This window comes from Periplaneta americana, chromosome 13 (assembly GCF_040183065.1).
Source record: "Periplaneta americana isolate PAMFEO1 chromosome 13, P.americana_PAMFEO1_priV1, whole genome shotgun sequence".
NCBI classification, from domain to species: domain Eukaryota; kingdom Metazoa; phylum Arthropoda; class Insecta; order Blattodea; family Blattidae; genus Periplaneta; species Periplaneta americana.
This window is the reverse complement of record NC_091129.1, coordinates 27,839,424-27,861,957: the sequence shown is the minus strand read 5'-3', so window position 1 is coordinate 27,861,957 and position 22,534 is coordinate 27,839,424. Positions and strand designations below refer to the sequence as shown.

At 34.9% G+C, this 22,534-nt stretch overlaps 1 protein-coding gene across 8 annotated transcripts in view; it reads left to right on the top strand.

Moving 5' to 3' along the window:
• sand (sandman) overlaps positions 1 to 22,534 on the top strand; it is a 1,680,707-nt gene that overhangs the window by 863,652 nt on the left and 794,521 nt on the right. The window contains exon 1 of one of the 8 annotated variants that reach the window (XM_069842973.1): positions 14,658 to 14,783. The exons of the other annotated variants lie outside the window; for them this stretch is intronic. The gene's annotated coding sequence lies outside the window, so the exon portion shown is untranslated. Of the gene's footprint in view, positions 1 to 14,657; positions 14,784 to 22,534 lie in introns of those variants that run through there. 8 annotated transcript variants of the gene reach the window in all.

The window sequence follows — 22,534 nt, the reverse complement described above, 5'->3', positions numbered from 1 at the left end:
TTGAACTTATAAATCCAATCTTTATCCGTTAATTTTACAGAAAATAGTATTACAAATTTGTTTAAAAAAGCAGAAAGATTATCCAACTGAATTGATGTTTAAACATTTCAAAGTTTGCAATATTAAACAAATGTATTATTTTATTTTATTAAAATTTTTCATAGAAATTTTAATAACTTTGAAAGGTATATACATAAATATAGAACTAAAAATATGATTTCTCTGCGTTTGTCTGAACCAAAATGTAAAACCAATGCAGCTTTTTATCATAGATGAGTCAAGGTCTCAGATTATAAAACAAATTTTATTCCAATAATATTTCAACCACGAATCCTCACAAAATTAATAAAAAAAAATAAAACAAATTGTATTGGATTTCTAGTTTGGGTTTAAACATATTAAACACCATTTAATCTCTATTGACTCTCTATTTTAATTTTATTTTTGTCTGTATTGCAATCCCCTCCTGAGCACGAGTCTTACTCATTCAGGAGTGGGCTAGTTTGTCTTTCATTGTATTTATTAATTTGTATTCATTTCAAACTTACTAGCAATAATAAATAAATAATAAATAAACAAATATATAAATAAATAAATGAACAAATAAATAAATAAATAAATAAATAAATTTGTAGGGAGAAACACATTTGCATTACTCCGTGCTACTTAATAGTGAGTCTACTTTCGTATTATCAATTTATAGTTACAAAGAATTCAAGTCCCCAAGTTAAAATGTTTATATAATTGTAACGTTCTATTTAATTACTAAAAATTGATAATTGTGCAGAACACCTAAGCACATGATAATGCGAAGATTTTTTTTGTATATAGTTAGTTACTAGTATCAAGGAACAAATTGGTATTCACATAAAATCCAAAAGCATGTTATCTACAAGTAAATGGAACATAGCCCCTGGACCTTATACAAACTACATACATTACAAAATCATTCTAATATCTCCATTTTCTTATTTTTAGCATTCTACAGTGTATTGTATAGGCCTATACTATCCGTAGTCACATCAATAATACGAAAAATAATATCATTAAAGTGACGATTTATGAGATTCTTTTGGGAAATTATGATCAAGTGTTTTTGAAAAGTTGGCGCCACTGCTGCCACCTGGATAAAGACTGTGTCAACAATTAGGATGAAAGGTTTTATCCGGTAGTGTTGGGCAGAATGTAATCGATTATCGAATAATGACTACGAAAATTATTCGTTAATCACAAATAACGAATAGTACATTTTATTCCTGAGATTTATTCGTTGCTGGCGAATAAGATTAATCAAAATTACTTGTAATTACGAATAAAATTATAAATTAAAAGAATGGAATAAACGCTTCATCAATCATCTATTTATTCAAGTATATTATAATTCCATATGTAATTAAGGCTTATAATATAAGATTTGATCTACTATGCAAAAAAAATGTTATGTTTTATTTAACGACGCTCGCAACTGCAGAGGTTATATCAGCGTCGCTCTACTATGCAAGCTTCAATCGCAGATTGTATGATTTACAAATCTTGAATGACTAGGTTTCTCTTCGTTTGTGATCTTTAAATTTGACTTCAGAACTACTCTCATTTCAAACCTGTCAGCAGATAAATGATGCGATTTTGATAGATTTTTCATTGTTGTCTCAGCTCCTGATAGAGTCAGGTGCCGTTTTGCGGACTAATATCCCGATAATCCCCAAGCCCTTCTACACCTGGAACCCATACTATCCCCAAGACTTCACCCCAGCCTATTTTTACTATTGCAGATGATAGATGAAATGAGGGCGAGTTAAAGTGTTGGTGGAATAATGGAGGAAAACGAGAAAACCTCTCTGTGACTTCTGCTTTGTCCACCGAACATTCATCACTGCAGATCTCGGATTTTATCTCTGCCGGTGAACGGCACAAGGGATTCAAGCGCTTGTCTTAGTAGAGGGCGTTGAGTACCAATACAGCAAAACAAAAGACATCTGGTCGCCTTAATCCCAACAGAACTGTTTTCCTGTTAGTAATGCGTGTGTCGGAAATCGGTTCGGGTCTGCAATATTGCCAGAGTTACAGTTACAATTATTATTATTATTATTATTATTATTATTATTATTATTATAGAAGCCTAGCTTACACAGTGTGATCAGATTCACATCTATAAAAAAAAGAGGACACAAAGCTTCAGAAAGGAGGATATTATTCGAAAAAAGAGGACAGAAAATATTATGTACTTACATTTATTAATTTTTTACTTGGCTATTTAATAATGCTCTATGAACTACTAGGTAATTTGGCGTCGATGGGATTGGTGACAGCGAGATGAGACAGAGGAATTTGCTTTACGGTTGAATAAACTTCACAAAAAACTCAACTAGGTAATCAATCCAAGCGGGGAACAAACCCGCGCCCGAGCGAAGCTCCAAATCGATAGGCAAGAGCCTTAGCCGACTGAGCTACCCCGGTGGCTACTCACATTTAGGCTTAGGCCTATATTATATTTAAATTACGCCAATATCTATTTTGTTACAAAATATTTATAGTACAGATTTAGGCTTATATCATACTTAATAGTATATTAATATTTTTTTTATTACAAAATACTTATGAGAAAACTTAATAATAATGATTTTACAATTAGCTACATATGAAAGCAAGGGAACTATTTATTAAAGAGGACAGAAAGAGTACCGGTATATTCCGTCGATGCTGCAGCCATCTATAGGCAAATTACTTCAAAAAGGCGTCAAATCAGATAACTTCAAAATATCAGGCATACTAGTTACGAAAAGTGGGACATTTCTTGATTTTTTTTAAAATCCAGCCGGACCCCGGACAAAGGTATAAAAAGGAGGACATGGTCGGACAAAAGAGGACTTCTGGTCACCCTAAACTTACAACAGTTAATGCTTTAGTTTCAAGGGTGCTGCTATTCATAGACATTTCGCTAGCCCTCGCTACGAGCGTACTAAACTAGCACCGGCTATCGACTGGTTACTTCTACAGGATTCAAATCATATCATATCATATCATATCATATCATATCATATCATATCATATCATATCATATCATATCATATGATATATCATATCATATCATATCATATATATCATATATCATATCATATATATCATATATCATATCATATCATATCATATCATATCATATCATATCATATCATATCATATCATATCATATATCATATCATACCATATCATATCATATTGCTAACACTGGTTTATGAATACGAAAAACGTTAGTTCGCTGATCATCCACCGGAAGCCCGCGCTAAGAAAGTCTATGAATACGGCCCATAATTACTAATAGTTCAAAGTGTTGTAAATTGTGTACTGGTAGTCATTTTAATTTCCAATTTTTTACTGGTCGTGTCCAACAATTAAAAACAAAAAAATTAGTAGTCAAAGTCGGGAGCTGGTGGCTAATGTATTAAAGTTTATGAAGAATGAAGCAGATCGTGGTAACTCCAGTATTCCTGTCGCTAAATCACAAGAGAGGACAGCGGCTGCCACAGGCATATAAGAGAGATCAGTGCGTGTGATAAAACAAGAACTATCGCCACTGAGAAAGGTGAAGTCAGTTCGTTCACAACACAAGATAAAAATCGTGAACGCCGTAAGACTGTTACGAACTTGGAGGAAGAGCAAGACAGTGATGGTGAGGATGGAGTAGAACATTTGGAATAATCCTGAAAAATCCAGGTACTATTTCGCATTGTCTGTAATGAGGCGATAATAGCGATCCTAGTGGTTAGCAACTATCTATGGATGCATATTTACTACGTATTGAGCTTCGTGACCGTATATACTAGACTGTGGTACAGCCGCTGCTATCCCTCTTTCTCTCTACCGCAAACTACGTCACCCGCCAGTAGAGATAAAATCCGAGATCTGTACCTGGTCAATAACCGAACTCGGGTCACTTGGATACAAGACCAGCACCCTAGGACTTGAGCCACGGACGCGACATTTAACGCATGCGCAATAAATTATTATTACCTGACCGGTACTCTGAACACAACACCGATGTTCTAAAGCAGTGGTCGTCAGCACTCACTGAAATGGGAAAAGGGTAAGCGAAGCAACGTAATATGTACCGTCGTGCAGCGAGAAGAGGTAGAGAGCATACCCGCCAGCAACCAGGGATGCACCATAGTGCAGTCTCTTCTCCGCGGGTAAATAACGCTAGCCCGAGGGTGCAGTGTGCTGATGACCTCTGGTCTAAAGACTGCTTGGTTTTATATTACCTCTCACAGAATTAACTTCTTTCAGTGGTGTTATCAGTGAAGTAAAATGAAATGTCGAATATGTTTAGGCCTTGATTAGACAATGAGTACTCCAGTGATGCAGTAGTTCTTAAGTGGAAATGGGATTTTACCAACAAGAAATGTAAATAAACTCGCTTCAATTGCTAAGGGGGGGGGGACTGGATTAACAAGTGTGTAAAAACTTCTAACAAGCTCAGTGATCAGAGCGCTTGGTACGCAGAACCAATGACACGGGTTCGATCCAGGGCGCCGGAGCGAATTTTTCTCCTCAAATAATTGTCAATATTACAGATATTTTGTAGTACAAATTAATAAAAAAAGTCTTTAATATTCTCCTAGCTAGCAGTCCATATTTCTGTACAGATTACTGTGCACTTAACTGCGGAATCCCGGCCAAAAAAGTCACTCAGCTGAGTGCGCCCCTTGTATAATGGCAGTTGACTGGGACAAAAAATGTCAGCGTATATGCCTAACTTGGAGTCAGGCCACAAAGGGAAACATTGAAGGAGGAAAGTTCGATCCGGGGCTGTGGATTGAATTCGGCGTAGCTCAGTGGTCAGAGCGCTTGGTACGTAGAACCAAGGACCCGAGTTCGATCCCCGGCGCCGGAGCGAATTTTTCTCCTCAAATATTGTCAATATTACAGATATTATTCTGTAGGACAAATTAATAAAAAAAAGTCTTTAATATTGTAACATGAGACTGAAAAATATGAATCGACAAAGAAGTAACATAAAAATCGATAAACTACGCTATTTTTCAAGGAACTTGCTGCTACGAACAATATTTTAATTTTACGAAAATGGAGAGGCGCCCACGAACGACAAATTTATTCAAGTTATGCGTGACAAAACAAGAGAGTCGCAAGTAAAACGAAATGTGGCTTCCCAGAATCTTAAAGGACGGCCTCGATCTGAAATAATAACAATATTAAGAAAGTCCCTTGAAAGTGTAACTCCTCATTTGTGGATTAATTATGTGAAACATAATGAAGAGAACTATTGGAACTAGCAGCCTGTTTTCGACGACCCTGATGACACAAAATTTTATAATTAATCTACAGTCTTCTTCAGAAGATGGGATTGACACATCACTTACTGACACTGAGTAAATGGTGAGTTGCAATAATTTATTTCTTTGTTTTATATACTTTATTCCGTATATATATATATATATATATATATATATATATATATATCGAAAATAATCTGTGAAATATGCCGAATTTCGTCTCTCTGCAGTTTCTTTACATGGATTAAACTTCATAAATACTATTTTTAAATAATTCACTCACCCCGTTATTCGCTTAGTAAGACGTGACAAGCAACCGGCGTAGCTCGGTCGGTTAAGGCGCTTGCCTGCCGATACAGAGTTGCGCTTGGGCGCGGGCTCGATTCCCGCTTGGGCTGATTACCTGGTTAGGTTTTTTCCGACCGTAAGACAAATGTTAGGTAATCTATGGCCTTATCTCGCCAAATATCTCACTATCATCAATTCCATCGACGCTAAATGACCTCGTAGTTGATACAGCGTCGTTAAATAACCAAGTAAAAAAAACGTGACAACGCAGCATTGCAAATAGGCACGCGCCGCACCATGAATCACCGGCGTTGGGTTGAGTTATCAGAACTGGTTTTGGTGTGAGGGAGGTCGTTTGGCGAGTACAGTACAAACCTTCGACAATTAATATCACGCAACAACGCTCCGGCGAAGATGTTAAATATTTTATCCATGATTGGTGTCCAAACTGGTCTTTTCTTTCACCGTTCTTGAAAGCCTAAACAATAGCTTCATTCATAGCAGTGAATTAATAGTAATATACGTTTCAAGAGCGGTATGTTGACGTTTTCATTGTCGAGGAAAAGATTGAAAAAGCGAAAAGTAGTTGAGCTTTTTTAATTTCCGAGAACATGAAAACAAACATACCGCTCGTGTATCGTACATTATTTTGTGCGAAGGTCGTTTATTACATACCTGAAAGACGAATTTCTAATTAGTTGCAATGAAATCTCCATGTTGGTTTCTGTTTAATGACGGCAACTTCGGAAAACCAAAATATCTTTCTTCAACATTGTTGCTATAAAATGTTTTCTGTGTTACTATACTCCAGCAGGCCGTGATATACGTCTGTCTTTCCCCCCCCCCCCCAGTCTATAAATGCGAACTTAAAACAAACGGTAAGGTTATGTAATGACTTATTTTTTTCATTTTAATGTTTTAACAATATTATTTATATAACATATTGCAGTAATAACATCGGCATCTCAAATCTTGTTGATTTTTTCACGGCTTCCTTAATGTTACTTGTATCAGGAATGCAATAAGTTTCGTGGAGTAGTAAACTTTACTTAAATTTTGCAAATATTTAAAAACAATAATTAATATTGCAATTTAGGTGAAATTGCAGTGGTAAGTTTCCAATTTATAATTATTACTATGTTAAACATCTCTAAAAATAATATGTTAAAAGCCTAAAGCAGTAAAATGAATGTCGCGCTTAAGCGGTAAGAAGAGGGAAATTGTTATGTGTGTTACGTTGGGAATACTGAATGTGGTATTTCACACTTTCCGCGTATTGGTTCTGTGCGGAAAACAAGCAAATACGCACGATCTCGCACAAAAACCTTTTCCATGACACCCAACACATTAGCAACAATAACATCATACATTCGTTCATTCAGAACTTCTTCACAAACAACGCATTATAAAGAAAAGGCGTACAATTTAAAATTAAAATTAGATACCAGTAATGGATAAAATATTGTATAGCATATGAGAATAAACAGATTTAACTCTCTTATATACATACTATACACAGTGGATTGGAATAAACTGGCGGGAATCCTGAAGAAAATTGGAATGGATTGGAAAGAGAGGAGGATGTTCAGTAACCTTTATATGAAACAACGAGTCAAAGTCAGGATAGAAGAAGAAATGTCTGAAAGAAGTGAAATAAGGAGAGGAGTACGACAAGGATGTCCTTTATCACCTACCCTGTTCAACATCTACTTGCAGGATTTAGTGAAGACCTGTTTTCAGAACATGGGAGGAGTGATAGTAGGAGGAAGAAATATAAAGAGTGTAAGATTTGCTGAAGTATGGCGTTGTTAGCAAAAGAGGAGATGATAGGCTACTAAGGGACATGCTACTAGAGCTAAATGTCAGCTGTGAGCAGTATGGGATGAAGATAAATGCAAATAAGACGAAGAACATGGTCATAGGAAGAAAAGTAAGGAAGGTAAACTTGCGAATTCTAAATGAGATAATAGAGTAAGTGGACAGCTTCAAATACTTGGGGTGTACTATAAGCAGTAGGCCTAACATGAGCTACAGGCAAGAAGTCAATAGGAGAACAGCAATGGCAAAGGGAGCTTTTAATTGAAAAAGGAGCATTTTCTGCGGACCTATGAAGAAAGAACTAAGGAAGAGACTAGTGAAGTGCTTTCTATGGAGTGTGACATTGTCTGGGGTAGAAACATGAAAATTACGTCGAAGTGAATAGAAGCGATTAGCAGCATTTTAAATCGAGAAGAATGAAGTGTGTGAAATGGACAGACAGAATAAGAAATGAAGCTGTGCTGGAAAGAGTGGGTGAAGAAAGAATGATGCTGAAACTGATCAGAAAGAGGAAAAGGAATTGGTTGGTTGAGAAGATACTACCTTGTGAAGGATACACTAGAAGCAATTGTGAACGGGAGAAGAGTTCGGGACAGAAGAAGATACCAGCTGATAGACGACATTAAGATATATGGATCATATGAGGAGACTAAGACGAAGGCAGAAAATAGGAAATACTGGAGAATGCTGGGTTTGCAGTGAAAGACTTGCCTTTGGGCACAACACTATGAATGAATAAATATATATACTATAAATTACTATTATTTATTCAGTCATAACCATTAAGAGCAAATTGAAAATACTTTCTTCATTCAGATATTTGTCCACTTATTTAGTTGTTTGCAAACAGTTGTCAGCTCAAAGTAATTGTACGTAATTAATATTTAAAAAACTGAAATGTATTCGCCATTGACAACGATTGAAAATAACATATAAGGAATAATGAATAATGTTTTCAGTTGAGATTGACGAATACTTTCTTATTCACGAATCAATCAATCTTAAATAAATGCGTTGATTTAGAGACGGGAATATTGTATGAAATGGAAATATAGAAATTGGAAATTTATAATTTGAAGAGGTGAAGAAGTTCAAATATCTTGGAGCAACAGTAATACATAAATATAAATGATACTCGGGAGGAAATTAAATAGAGAATAAATATGGGAAATGCCTCTTATTATTCGGTTGAGAAGATTTTATCATCAATTCTGTTGTCAAAAAATCTGAAAGTTACAATTTATAAAACAGTTATATTACCGGTTGTTCTTTATGGTTGTGAAACTTGGACTTTCACTTTGAGAGAGGAACTTAAGTTAAGGGTATTTGAGAATAAGGTGCTTAGAAAATATTTGGGGCTAAGAAGGATGATAGTTACAGGAGAATGGAGAAAGTTACACAGCACAGAACTGCACGCATTGCATTCTTCACCTTACATAATTAGGAACATTAAATCCAGACGTTTAAGATGGGCAGGGCATGTAGCATGTATGGGCGAATCCAGAAATGCATATAGAGTGTTAGGTGGGAAGCCGGAGGGAAAAAGACCTTTAGGGAGGCCGAGATGTAGATGGGAAGATAATATTAAAATGGATTTGAGGGAGGTGGGATATGATGATAGAGAATGGATTAATTATGCTCAGGATAGGGACCAATGGCGGGCTTATGTGAGGGCGGCAATGAACCTCCAGGTTCCTTAATAGCCAGTAAGTAAGTAAATAAGAATAATAATCTATTCGAATACTGACCTACAGTGCAGTGATATTTGGAACTAAATAGAATACAGAGTTGGTCTTAACACTGGAACTTGAGGAGCTGCTTGGAGATTCATTTGTTCTGTCTGCTGTCGAAATTTTTTTGCGGATATTTACAAAAGAAATCAATTTATATACCTACATTGGAAATAGTTTGTGTGATATATAGAGTAATGCTTCGTGAAATATGGTATCAAAGAACTGAGTTATATCCAAAATATAGCAACTGTGTGTTCCCTGTATGTGAAGCCATTTTGACTCTAATTAGCCTGGATAGGGATTTATATGAATAGAGACTCTGTACATAAAGTGCAGCGCCGGGTACTTCCCGGTAGTCAGCAACATGTCGGAAACGCACGTCTGAGAACCATACGGTACATGGCAACAATAATGGAAGGAAATCCAATGTGTCAGCAATGTCCAATTCCCAATATATTATATAATAGCCTCCATAATATTACCTCGCACTTAAGTTACTATGAATATAACAAAATAAACCGTAAGTAATGGACTTGAATTCAGAGGGTTATTCTTTGAGATATTCCAAAAAAAGTTTAATACAATTTTACTGTTTTTTCTTTCTTTTCGAGATAAAAGTTGTTTTACATGAAAAATTTCGAAGAGTTTTGGGAAATCAATTGATTGAATTCCCAATATGCTCAGTCAATTTAAGACAGCAGTATATTATTTTAAAGATCATTGAATGAATTTTAGTTTTTTCCCTTAAATGTAGAGAAATTTGACCCGAGCAAATACAATATTGTTAAATTCGTTAGCAGAGTGAAAATGAAATAACTACTTACCTATTTACTTACTTACTGGCTTCTAAGGAACCCGGAGGTTCATTGCCGCCCTCACATAAGCCCGCCATAGGTTCCTATCCTGAGCAAGATTAATCCAGTCTCTATCATCATATCCCACCTCCCTCAAATCCATTTTAATATTATCTTCCCATCTACGTCTCGGCCTCCCCAAAGGTCTTTTTCCCTCAGGCCTCCCAACTAACACTCTATATGCATTTCTTGATTCACGTATACGTGCTACATGCACTGCCCATCTCAAATGTCTGGATTTAATGTTCCTAATTATGTCAGGTGAAGAATACAATGCGTGCAGTTCTGTGTTGTGTAACTCTCTCCATTCTCCTGTAACTTCATCCCTCTTAGCCCCAAATATTTTCCTAAGCCCCTTATTCTCAAACACCCTTAACCTATATTCCTCTCTCAAACTGAGAGTCCAATTGTCACAACCATAAAGGACAACCGGTAATATAACTGTTTTATAAATTCTAACTTTCACATATTTTGACGACAGCCCGGATGATAAAAGGCTCTCAACCGAATAGCAGGCATTTCCATTTCATTTGAAATAATAATAATAATAATACTTACTTACTTACTTACAAATGGCTTTTAAGGAACCCGAAGGTTCATTGCCGCCCTCCCATAAGCCCGCCAGCGGTCCCTATCCTGTGCAAGATTAATCCAGTCTCTATCATCATACCCCACCTCCCTCAGATCCATTTTAATATTATCCTCCCATCTACGTCTCGGCCTCCCTAAAGGTCTTTTTCCCTCCGGTCTCCCAACTAACACTCTATATGCATTTCTGGATTCGCCCATACGTGCTACATGCCCTGCCCATCTCAAACGTCTGGATTTAATGTTCCTAATTATGTCAGGTGAAGAATGATAATAATAATAATAATAATAATAATAATAATAATAATAATAATAATAGTAATAATAATAATAATAATAATTTATTTATAGTGGCAGAGTTAAGGCCATAGAGCCTTCTCTTACGCTCTACCAGGTCACAAAATATTCAGAGTTGAGAAACTCGTTTAGACACGGTTTCTTGTAAATAGTTTCCTTCATCTGTCACAAAATATTTCAATATCCGGTAACTTCATCACTATACAATTTTGTTATTCTAGGTTTATTTTGTAATTCAGTAAATATAAAATATTCTATGTCTTTCTATGGTATATTATCTAGCTTTCATTAGTCAGGAAATCTTTTCGTACTTTGATTTTTACTGTAATTGTAATTGTAAATTTAATACTAATTGTAATTTTATTCATAATTGTAATTGTAAATTTAATACTAATTGTAATTTTATTGTTCATATTATAGTTGGAATCTCCTGGTAGAGGGGCAGAGAAGGCCTCACGGCCTTATCTCTTCCTGGTTAAATAAATAAATACTAAATACTAAAGTATACAAGCAGTGAAAATTTAACAAAAAGTTAAACAACAGAATATTAACATATTACAAAAAAATAATAGCACAAAAAATTATGAAATTATGAAATTTCTACACATATAAATGACAATACTAAAATTCTCTCAATCATTCTTTATCATATTTCTCTTAAATTGACATACAAAATATTCTGCAAAATGGCAGGTCTTTCACTGCAAACCCAGCATTGTCTAATCTTTCCTATTATTTGCCTTTCCTTTTTGTCTCCGTATATGATGCATATATCTTAATGTCGTCTATCATCTGATATCTTCTTCTGACCCGAACTCTTCTCCCGTTCACCATTCCTTCCAGTGCATCCTTCAGTAGACAGTTTCTTCTCAGCTAGTGATCCAAACAATTCCTTTTTCTCTTCCCGATCGGCTTCAGCATTATTCTTTCTTCACACACTCTTTGCAACATAGTTTCAGGTCTTATTCTGTCTGTCCAATCCACACGCTCCATTTTTCTCCATTACCACATTACAAATACTTCTAGTCGTTTCTCTTCACTTCGTCGTAAGTTCCATGTTTCTGAGCCATACAATACCACACTCCACACAAAGCACTTCACTAGTCTATTTCTTAATTCTTTTTCCAGAGGTCAGCAGAAGATGCTCCTTTTTCTATTAAAAGCTTCCTTTACCATTGCTACGATCCTTTTGACTTCCTGAGTGAAGATATTGTGAATAAAATCGAAGGCTTTTCCAAAAATATGCTATGCAATGTTTCATATATAAATATTTTCATCTCGAAAAAGAAGATAAAACGAGCAAAATTGCATTAAACCTTTTTACTTGAAATATCTCAAAGGATTTCATTTCATTTAGTGTTCTGCCAAAAGGAAGGTCTTTCACTGCAAACCCAGCATTCTCGAATATTTCCTATTTTCTGCTTCCCCCTCGTTTCCTCATATGATCTATATATCTTAATGTCGTCGTCTATGATCTGAGATCTTCTCCTATCCGGAACTCTTCTCATTCACCATTCCTTCCAGTGCATCCTTCAGTGAGCAGTTTCTTCTCAGCCAGTGATCCAACCAATTCCTTTTCCTCTTCCAGATCAGTTTCAGCATCATTCTTTTTTCACTCACACTTTCAAACACAGCTTCATTTCTTATTCTGTCTGTTCACTTCACAAGTTCCATTCTTCTCCATATCCACATTTAAATTGCTTCTATTCGCTTCTCTTCACTTCGTCGTAATGTCCATGTTTCTGCCCCATAAAATGCTACACTCCATACAAAGCTCTTCACTAGTTTCTTCCTTAGTTCTTTTTCAGAGGTCCTCTGAAAATCGTCCTTTTTCATTAAAAGCTTCCTTGGCCATTGCTATCGTCCTTTTGACTTGCTGGCGGCAGGTCATCTGATCTCAAAGGATAACCCCATTAAATTAATAACATTGGTTACTGTTTCTGATTATTATTGTGAACAATAGCATGGTTGGGATTGTAATGGTGTTTCGGATTTGAAATAAAATTTTGATATTTATTTGATTTCTGTCTGTATACTCCGTGCATTTAGATTTAACAAGGGGGAGTCCACACCTGTGGAGTAACGGTTAGCGCGTCTAGCCGCGAAACAAGGTGGCCCGGGTTCGATTCCCGGTCGGGGAAGTTACCTGTTTGAGGTTTTTTTCCGGGGTTTTCCCGCAACCCAATATGAGCAAACGCTGGATAACTTTCGGTGCTGGACCCCGGACTCATTTCACCGGCATTATCACCATCTCATTCAGACGCTAAATAACCTAAGCTATTGAAAAAGCGTCGTAAAATAACCTAATAAAATAAAATAAAACAAGTGGGAGTCATCCTCTGATTGAGGTTCTGGCTGATATGTAGGCCTATATTTATTATCAGGCAGTACATCTCACTTGACGATATGTGTCAGGGGAAGAACAATTATTGTTTGTATGCGTCTGAAGTCTGACTAGTGTAATATATAGCTAGTCGGAGATGTATGCAATGGAGGGGAAAGGAACTGGCCACCCTACCCCATAATCTCCTGGACTAGTTGCTCGTAAGTGGTGCCTTCTTGTTATCACTTGTGAGGTCCAGACCTGTCTTCGGACAGTTGACTAAACAACATCAACAAGGGGAAGTCTTATCTTACATTACTTCATAATTACTCCGTAATTGCATAACACCTATATTTAGTCTCGATAGATCAATATACAGTAATTGATAATTAAAAAGATTAAATTGATGTGACGTCAATAAGTTGTTTGTGAATTGTAATAAATAATAATAATATTATTAATTATTATTATATATTATTATTATTATTATTATTATTATTATTATTATTATTATTATTATTATGGAGAGTTAGATTTATTTGGAAATTAATATCACAGTTAAATAGTGTAGAATTAGACTGCATTGTATTAATATTGTTTTTATATTGCCCGCTTTCATTAATCATTCCTATTTTCGTATGAATAATGAAGAATTCATTAATATGTAATATTCATTTGTTTTCCTTTCACGTTTTATCACGGAATCTATTTTGTTTTAAACACATGATGATATCGGTCAATCTAGGCATATTATAATTCATGACGTCATCGCATTACAAGAAAGTGTGAGCATATTTCTCGAATGTCAGGCATTTAAAAGTTTCACGTTAGAAAGAACAACCTTAACCTGCAACCTGAAGGTAAAATAGCAAAACAAATATTATATTATACAGTAGAAAGAAACCAGAACTCAAGTAAGACCATGTTGATTTTCAAGCTTATAAAAGTGAAACATTTTGTCTTAATAAAATAGTATAATTTTGTTATAATGTTTCACTAAAATCTGTTTCTAAATATAAGTATTTCTCAGAAGAAATTACTCAATCACACAATTGCAAAGATATGTGAGTTATTTATCAGTTGAGAAACAAGGTAGAAAATGTATATTTAAAAGCAATTGGAACAATTGTATTTTTTTCTATCGCTACAGTACCCTGTAGAATTAAATATTTAGTTGAAACAAGGCTTCCATTTATTACAGATCCTATGTAGACCGACACAATATATTTAGTCCTACGCGACATAAATGCGAGGAAGGTTAAGTATTGTGGTTTCTGCCCCATTTAGTTGCAGCTATTGCTTGAACTTACGTCCGCATCTCTAGCTTGATTCGCTTCGCATGAAGCTACATAAAAACAGACAGCGTTGTAGATAGAGGTCACCAGCGACGCAAAAACGTGAGTTAGGGTTAATATCAGAATTGGATACGTTGCGGAGCAGTGAGTGAATTGGATCAAAACTGGCACGGAGTAGCTCTGGGCCTTCTGTGTACTGTGACGTAGCTTTGTGTTCTCAAATAACACAGAATAAATATACCAACTGCTTCCACATAGCGGTCTTCATCCTGGAACAACGGGAATATTCTGAATTACTGGTAACTACTTTTTATTCATATTTAATATAAAGTATTCCGAATGTTGAACATATTTATAGGTATAGAAGTAGTATTAGGTTAGAATCCCGCCTATGTAATGAATGTTTAAAAATTATAGTAGACCTACTAACTTTTATTTTGAGTATACTACAGGGACATCATTTTATTTTACTAACATTTCTAATATTAACCTGGCTGTACCTTTGGATCAACGATTAAGAACCGGAAACAACGTTTGCCACTCCCTTCCACGACTGGAGTTCGATGATACTGGCGTAATATACAAACAAATCATTTTACTATGTATAAGAGGGAAGAAAAGTAGTTCATCCATTTACGTAAACTAGGAAATACCGCGATTTTGAGTTTGACAATTTTCATTAGGATTTTGTTTAATCAGAATACAGTACAGTATTAACAATAAGTGTTTTTACTCACGAACTGAGCTTTCCATGCGGACATTCATTATGCAGTGTATATTATACTGTCTACAGCACATTAGCGTGCACTATAGAGAATGAAGTTAAATTGAAAAATAATCGTAATATGGATATTTAAAAATATTTATGCTCGACCATGCCGAAATGTAATAATTATACACCTGGTAGCAGTCCTTTAATGCATGTCATTAAAGTACACCTACTCATTAAAGCACAGGTGTTCAGCCAATGACAAGTCAGCTTTGTACCGTTATAAAACCGCAAGTATCGATTATTCTCGGATATGCAATCGAAAGAGAATTAGCGAAAAGTCACGGAGGCTGGAAATCCAATACTGTCGCAGAAGGTTATGTTCTGTTACTATAATAATTAGAGTTAATAGTAAATAATATTCAAATAAATTCAATTTGTCATCTCGTTTTTCAATTCTAAATCAATTTTCAGGTTATACAAGAGTAATCTTCATCTTATTCTGTGCCAAGTTCAATGAAAATCGGCCTCGGAAAAAATCAATACTTTCGCGTTTGCGCACATCTCACAATTCAGATCAGTTCGCACATAACCATAATTTTGAATACTTTCAAGTTAGAAATATGGTCGAGCATAAAAAGTCGTATGAAACTTGCCTATAATGGTAATTAAGAGGCTCGTATGAAAATTATGAAACTCGCTTGCGCTCGTTTCATAAGCAATCCTACGTTCGTCTTAATTACTATCATTATAGGCTCGTTGCATAATGTACTATTTGAAAATGGTGGCCGTTCATTTTGATACAGGCTTCAGTTGTAATGTGCATATCATCGCACTATAGACTATTGTACGTAATTCCAATTACCAGGTTCGTACTTCGTATCAGTAACTTATGTTGAAATAATTCTTTATCTACTCTATAAAAGAGACCTTACGTACTGTAAATTCAACCTTCACTTCTGCCCGATCCGAAAAGATAAAATTACTCAGACATGCTATCTACTGTCCGTGCAAGTGGTTACGACGCAGCGTCGTAGAAAGGGAGGAAATCATGTGATAGTTAAATACTTAACGAGACACTTTTATTTATGTTATTTTAAACAATTCTATGGGTATAATATTACGTAGACGTCCAATTCCTAACAAATTAATGTTCTCAGAAAAGAGCTAAGACAACCCAGCCACGATCATTTACAGAGAGGCGAATAGAAGCTGTTGTGGGAAACCGGGATGCGACGTAGACAAATGGAAAGTGATGCAATATTGAAAGCTCTTTCGTCACTGGAAAACGCGAACATATTTTTGGAACGTACTGTTTACTATGACTGTAAGGCTACTATGACTGTATACGCGGTCTTGGATCTGTGTGGAGGACGGTTGAACTTCATTAGTAGAAGGGGTGGGAGTGAAGTAGGCTACATTAAAAAACTCAGGTATAATAAAAATTGAAGTAAAAATAAAATGATGTCCCTGTAGACATCTTGTTATACGTGACACTACATAATTAGAGTCCATTCTGTTTTCGCATAATAATAATAATAATAATAATAATAATAATAATAATAATAATAGTGTTAAACGAGCGTTGAGGTACTTCCTTTGCCATTGCGGATATACACCTTCATCCGTTTGACATGTCGTACCAACATAACTACGTGACATTACGAAAGTTTCACGCCAGTTTCCGATGTTTCAGCGGGAATTTTTATATACCCTGTATATATACAATGTCCACCAAAAGCGTTAAGGTAAGCGTTCACTACATCGTATCGCACTCCTCGTACGAATCGCACGCAACGGATATTTTAAATGCAGTACGTTCACTGTAACGGCTCCACCTCATCGCCTCATCGGATTGCCTATCAGCTGTTTAAAACATGACGTCGTACGATATTGACATTGCTGAAAACAGAGAAGTTTGAGGTTAGGTCTATTAATTATAAGTGTTAGCGAATAAGAATTATTGTAATTGCTACATGCGTCTTTATTGAAGAGGAAGAAACGAAAGAGATATTCGTTACATAATATATATGTAAGAAACGACTTGATTACTGTAATGGGAACGCCTCAAATTATATAATTCTTTGCAATTTTCTACAAGCTAAATAAAGTTTTTCGTCTGCCATTTTGACGCGACACTGAACATGGCACAAAATAATAACAACAGTTGATCAATTAAATTTGATTTATTAAAGAAGGCTATGATCGCACGCATCGGAATGCTCATGAATGGGCAAATGCTCCCAAAGTGTTAAAAACCTTGAAAGAGAGAAAGGCAGACGGAACCAGCCGCAGCAGTTACAAGTTGTTTGTAGGTTCGCTGCAAAAGCTACGGTGCGCTCTGGCGGCTCATGCAGGTGATCGTGATATCTGTTCCATGATTTGAATTTCAGAATGACGCATGGTACAATAATTATAGTAATTTTAGACATACTGTACCTGAACACATAACATAAGTATATTATTTTCTAGCTTTGTAAATTAGTTTAGTACTGGAAACACAAACTGAATACAACCTTTTCAAGATCAACAAATATAGTTGCTACACTTATCTATTATTACTCTATTTGTTAATATTTCTTATTATATGTCTTATTTGAAACATAGAACGCTAGAATTTACAAGTGTTTATACATTAAGGGGACACTCAACTATATTTTGGAACTTTTTTCCTATTTGACCAATCTTTTTCAAATTTGGAGAAAAAAGTTTAATATACATATGGAAAGTAACATGCAAAATCTCAGCTCATTAGATCCAATACTTTTCAAAATAAAAAAAAATATTTCAATTTTTAATCAATCATTAATTGAAATAACACTTTTAATTATAATTTTTTATTTTTTGGCTTTGTGCATTTGACTGTGACATCTCAATGAATAGGGGAAGAATTCTGCATATTGATTTAGTTCTGTCACGTAAATTAGTGTAGAAATTTAATTTTTCATTTCTCTGACACTTTTTCTGCAATTTTTAAGTTGCGTGTCCCCTTAAAGAGCATTCCTGTGTTCTCAGAAAGGTAATAGTCTGTATTCGCAAACAATAACAAATTCAAGGAAGTATTTTTTACATGTCACGGTAGATGAAATAAGCTTACTTCTGAGCTCTTTCTTTATTTTGAGAGCTTTTACACTTCTTTCTTGTATTAAACTCTGCCTCAAGCACATACAGTATACAATGGAAGCAAAGAGTAATTGGACATTCTACTTAGGCAACATTACGAACAGTTCGATTCCTGATTTTGCTGGAATCTGAGTGGCGTGGTGTTCTGTAGATTTATTAATTCAAGCTATAAATTTTCAGGATTTTCTCTCGGTGTAAGCCAAAAATATTTCAGAAAAATTTCGATTCCTTGTCAATTGTCACTATTTCTCCAAACTTTGCAGTAAATTCTGCTGTAGGTCTTGAAGTATGGTCTTATATTTGATAAGATTTTCTTATCACTCTTCTAGATAGTTTATAGTCAAAGAAAGTGAAGTTGTCTATGTTCTACATGATACTACCACATTTCAAATTTATCCATAAATGTTCTTAGCTAGTCGATTATATGTCGTGCAATTCTGTAACTCGCACGCACAACGTGCTAATGATATTTGATATCAGTCTCACCTTGTTGATACCTCATTTGTACCCTTAGTTGTTCTAAAGCAGATGCAGACAGTATTTGTTTACTAAAACCTTCACTGTTTATATGTAACATAAAATGTCATGCGTAAGAAAGTGTAATAGAATACAAGCTTTACCTCTCTTAATAAAAAAAATTCTTTTTACTCGTAACTAAAGGGAAATGATCTCGGAATTATATTGTTTTTCACTTAAAACGAGCCGCCACTTACTGCAGACGCGATCGAACTTGTGTCTTTAAAGAACCGCACGCAGACAGTACAGCTAGTACAGAGTCCGTTTACCTGCATTGAGATTGTGTTGAGAGCACGAGTTGCCCACCCATGTGTATGAGCATTATAAGTAGCTATCGATATCCCACTGTTGCACTGAGATTCCTAAGTCTCTATAAAATGGAAAGGGAAATGCCGCAGCGTGCAACTGATGTGTACCCAAAGTTAACGCCGCGTAACTAATGTATAGTTGAGTGTACATTGCATACTGAAGCCTGACAGCCTCACACAATTGCTGCATTTATATCAGGTACAAATTTATTTTACGCGCAACCGATGGAACTTCTGGAATTGAGTACAGAGTCTTTCCTTGGGACGAAAAGGAGGTCAGAGCGAGGTGATCGCAACACCATCTCACTCTAGTGCCGAGGCCATGAAAGTATGGAAATCTACCATCTTCGGCATTCATGGCGTCTAGGAGATTCCTTTACCCTTACTGCATATTACATCCTTAGAATTAGTTCAGTCACAATTAGAATTAGAATACTGTTCGATAATTTGGAATCCAAAGACAATTAAACTGACTATTACACTCTTACTACGTCATATCAACAAGGTGAGACTGATATCAAATATCATTAGCACGTTGTGCGTGCGAGTTACAGAATTGCACGACATATAATATCGACTAGCTAAGAACATTTATGGATAAATTTGTAATTCATTCATTCATTCATTCATTCATTACATTTATTCATTTATTTTATTCCATAGATCTTACATGAGCAATGAAGCTTTAAGATGTGGAACAAGTCAAAAGTTTACAATATTACAATTACAGTTTTTAAATTTTTTTAAGTTTTACAATTTAGTAATTTTCTACAATTTTTGCTATTTCTTACAATATTTTACAATATTTTTTACAATATTTTGCAATATTTTGGCGAGATGTAGTGAGATGAGGTGAGGTCCGAGGATTCGCCAAAATATTACCCTGCATTTGCCTTTTGTTTTGGGGAAGACCTCGGAATAACCCAACTAGGTAATCAAATCAAATTGGGGTAATCTAATCAAAGGGGTTGATGTCAAGGACTTGCAATGGTAGTATCATGTAGAACATAGACAACTTCACTTTCTTTGACTATAAACTATCTTGAAGAGTGATAAGATTTTATTTTATTTTATTGGGTTATTTACGACGCTGTATCAACATCTAGGTCATTTAGCGTCTGAATGAAATGAAGGTGATAATGCCTGTGAAATGAATCCGGGGTCCAGCACCGAAAGTTACCCAGCATTTGCTCGTATTTTGTTGAGGGAAAACCCCGGAAAAAACCTCAACCAGGTAACTTGCCCCGACCGGGATTCGAACCCGGGCCACCTGATTTCGCGACCAGACGCGCTGACCGTTACTCCACAGGTGTGGACGAGTGATAAGAAAATCTTCTTATCAATATAAGACCCTACTTCAAGACCTACAGCAGAATTCACTGCTAAGTTTGGAGAAACAGTGACAATTGACAAGGAATTAACATTTTTCTGAAATCTTACGCCGATAGAAAATCCTGAAAAATTATAGCTTGAATTAATAAATCTACAGAACAGAACGCCACTCAGATTCCAGCAAAATCAGGAATCGAACTGTTCGTAATGTTGCCTAAGTAGAATTTCCAAATATACTCTTTGTTTCCATATGAAATACTGTATGTGTTTAATACAAGAAAGAAGTGTAAAAGCTCTTAAAGGTAAGAAAGAGCTATTAGAGTTCTACGAAATGTTTATTTGGCCATTATTCAGTCTATCATTCAATATGGTATAATTGTTTGGGGTGGAAGTACAAAAATTAATCTTATTCCTTTAAATTTACTACAAAAACGAATAATTAAAATTTGTTTGAAGAAACGTTTCGATTATCCAAATAAATTAATTTATTCTGAATTTAATGTATTTAATATTGAACAAATTTATAAGTATACGCTGTTAAAATTTTATCATAAAAATCGTAATAAGTTTGTATTACAGACACACAATTATGACACAAGACGAAATATTAATTCAACATTAGTAGAACCTAAATGTCTCACATCTGCTGGTCTAAAGCATAGCATAAATTTTGGCCCTCGGTTGTACAATGCTTTAACTAAATTACACCCAGAACTTCTAACATGTAACCCACTAACATATAACAAGAAAATTAGAAACGTGTTAATATATTCAATTTGATTAAATAAATTTATAACCTATGTGTATGAATTAATCAACCTATATTATATTTGTATTCTATAATTTTGAAATATATATAAGTCCTACTTTTCACGTGCGATATTATTCTTATCTAGTATTAATATTATATTATATAATTCCATTGCCGCTGTAATTATATTTCAGTTCCTATTTTATTTTACTTATTTATTTTTATTATTATTATTTTTTATTTTAATATTATATCTGAACTGCGACCGAGAACGAGCGCTGCTCATTCGGTCTCAAATTTTGTTAATACTACTGTATCTTCTTTTTATATTGCTTGTATTATTTTATTTCTGTTTCTCTTGTTTGTTTTGTAATTATATTCTTTATTCTGTATATTTAAATTTAAATAAATAAATAAATAAATGTTTATTCATATTTACACAGTGAGTAAAAAGTATGGAACAATGCTTTTAAGTTTCTTATTTCTAATTTTATTAAGAAACTATTTATACAAAAGTTCTAGGGTATCAAAGAAGGAATATTTTGAACACAGTTTCAAATACTATGCTTTTCATTTATAGTGTGTGCCAATGAGACTGTTTTTTTTTAATGGCACTATGTACTTCTTATCCCACTTTGGGATTCTTCAGATCTCTGTATATATAAAATCATATTTTGTTCTGCCATTTCTAATTCTCCAGTGCCTGGGAAAAGAGACATAAGTCAGTTTCCACAAACCTTTTTTGATAATTTATTGACAACTTACGGAACATCTGCTCGCTTGGAAAAAGCTACGTAAGTATTTCTCCCAATAAAGGTATATATTTAAGTACCTAGGTATGTAATTAAGTAACAAACTGGGTTGGGAGGAACAAGTCACTAATACCACAAGGAAAGCCTGGAAAGCACCACATTTCTCTATGTGTATTCTGAAGAAATCTAACCGAAGGTCAAAAGAATTAGCGTACAAAACCCTTGTTTGCCCAATTATGGAATATGGAACAGTAGGTTAGGATCCGTACAGACAAAACCAAATCGATTTAATAAAAAAAATCCAACGCAAGGCAGAAAAATATGTCAAAATGGGAAAGGGACATGGTGCAGAGATTGTAAAAGACTTAGGGTGGGAATTTCTCAAATCAAGGCGACGAAAAACCGGACTCACCGCATTGTTTAAGGCACAAATGGGACACAAAGCATGGACCGATATCAATGCTAGATTAGCAGCACCATCATACGTAGGCAAGGCAGATCATATTAGGAAGTTTAAATGTAGAAAACAAAGAACTGACGTGGCAAAATTTTCCTTTGT